The sequence below is a fragment of the Sapajus apella genome, unplaced genomic scaffold (genome assembly GCF_009761245.1).
Source record: "Sapajus apella isolate SASKATOON/1434 unplaced genomic scaffold, GSC_monkey_1.0 scaffold218, whole genome shotgun sequence".
NCBI classification, from domain to species: Eukaryota; Metazoa; Chordata; class Mammalia; order Primates; family Cebidae; genus Sapajus; species Sapajus apella.
In genome coordinates, this window is record NW_022437158.1 from 384,200 (window position 1) to 386,878 (window position 2,679).

Below are 2,679 nucleotides of genomic sequence, written 5' to 3' on the forward strand. Positions count from 1 at the left end.
CCCCCCCATGAACCGCCACCTCTCCCTCGGTGACCCCTCCCCCCGGCAAGACCCCCTCATGAACGCCCATCTTTCCCTCAGTAACCCCCCTCCCCGACACGCCCCCCTCCCCCGTGAATGCCCACTTCTCCCTCAGCGACCCTTACCTCCTGACATAACCCCCTCCTCCCGTAAACGGCCACCCCTCCCTCAGGGAGCCCCACCTCATGACGCACGACGACCCCCTTTGAATGCCCACCCCTCCCCCGCGACACGACCTCCCATGCCCCCATCCCCCCCTTAACACCCACCCCTCAGGGACCCCTACCCCATGACGACCCCCTGTGAACACCCACCTGTCCTTCAGTTACCCCTCCCCCATGACACCCCCCCATGAACGCCAACCCCTCCCTCTGCGACCCCTCCCCCTTCGACCCGGTAGCTGCCCCTTCCTTCTCCTCCTCCTCCTCCTCCCTGCCTCCGCTCCTCCCATCCCATTTTCTGGTGACCGCTCCCCTCCCCCACCCCCATGACACAAACCCCCCTGACCTCCCACCCCTTCCCTGGTGATAATCACTGTGACTACCCAGCCGGTAACCGCTCCTCCCGCTCCCCCGCCCCCGCGACCCTTCACCCTGTCCCCTGGTGCCCACCCTGTCACTGCCGCCAGCCTGGTTCCAGCCACACGAGCCTGCTGCTGCCTACTGTGCTGATGTCACCTCCCTCTCGGCCCCCTGGTCCAGGTGTCCTCATCCCTGAGTCAGGGCCGGTCTGCACTTAGGGTGTGGTGAGCATGAGCAACGGAGTTATTCCACAGACTGCCCCTGCTCAGCAGCCCCCCAGAACCGACGGCCCTCTCCGGGTCCTGCTCCTGACGGAGGCGCTTGGGCACCGGGAGATTTCTGTTAGCGGAAAGGAAGAAGCTGATAACACCACCACCTTTACAGTAAAGATTCCGAATTGGCACCTTCTATAATAAAGACATTTATCTTGCCCAAGAGCTGGGTGAATATTCCCTCCTTACCAAAAAGTTGGTTTACCTACAGTTCAGCTGGCGGAAAGTTTGAGTCTTAGGCTTGTTCGCACAGCTGCAGGCAGGCTGTTGGCTTTGGTTTCCATTGTCAATGGATCGCAGTGCCAGCGGCTCTTCCGTGCTCACCACCAGGTAGACTTGTCTGGGACCCACAAGCGCGCGTTGTTAGCACAGCCCTGCAGCACCAAGGGTACGTCGCAGGCCACGTGCTGTTGCCCCCCTGCCCGTCTTCAGGGGATACGTCCAACACCCGCAGTGGATGCCTGAAATCTAGGACAGTAGTGAACTCCGTGTATACTGTTTCTTCTTACACGTCCATCCATACCTGTGGTAACGTTTAATTCATTAGGCACAGGAAGAGATTAATTGTAGGGTCAAGCCCTACAGGGTCGTGGGGTGTCCCCTATCACTGTGCTGAGGCGCTGGATCCGAGAAGTAAAGAGACAGGACATGGACTAGAAAAGACAGCTGGCTCGGGGGCCACACCACCTGTGAGCGGAGACAGGCGAGGCCCTGAACCTCCAGAAGCATCTATATTTATTGGATATAGGTTAGGGGGCAGGACAGTGAGTGAGGTCACCTTAAGGACAGTGATAGGGTCAAGACAATCACGTGAGCAGTAAACAAGGGGTCCACCCTCATTAGGTCACCTAGGCTAGGAGGTGGGCAGTGCACAGCAAGGGGTCCACCCCGATTAGGTCACCGAAGTAAGGAGGTGGGCCGTGCGCGGTGAAGAGGGCGCAGCCTGCGGTATCTCTTGTCTAGGGGCGGGCTACCTCTAAGGGATTCTATAGGAGGATGCTTTGCGCAGCGACAGAGCTGACCAGGTCCACCGCCACCTGCTGGCGGCTTCCAGTGATTTCTACGGGAGGACGCTCTGAGCAGCACAGTAGCTAGAGGCTGACAAGTTACAGCCACCGAGGCGCGGTTATACCGGAGGGGTGTTAAGCCCTCGGACGCTCTCGGGATTGCCGGTCTGAGGGCAGCCTTCCACAAGAACTGGAGCAAGGTCCTACAACTCCGTTTTCAGGAGGACAGGCTCTTGCTCCAAGCCTGCCACACAGCGGCTTTCTTCACCATCCTGCACGCTGCCGCCTGGGCCGTAATTCTTGGCCTGGTATAACTGTTGTTCCCTTAAGTCATGCTCTGCACCGTGTCTGCTCCAGGCATTCCTCCGACTATGAACTAAGATATAATTATATGTATATATAGGGAAATAACTGAGGAGTAAGATATTCTTCAGGCACTAATTCTATAAACTAATATATGATGATATATAATATAATCCTAATAAAGGATTATATAAAGGAAATTACTGAGTAGTAACACTGTAAACTAAGATATTCTTCAGGCACTAATTCTATAAACTAATATATGATGATATATAATATATTATATAATCCAAATAAAGGATTATATAAAGGAAATGACTGAGTAGTAACGCTGTAAACTAAGACATTCTTCAGGCACTAATTCTATAAACTAATATATGATGATATATAATGTATAATATAATCCTAATAAAGGATTATATAAAGGAAATAGCTGAGTAGTAACACTGTAAACTAAGACATTCTTCAGGCACTAATTCTATAATATATGATTATATATAAAGGATTATATAAAGGAAATGACTGAGTAGTAACGCTGTGAACTAAGACATTCTT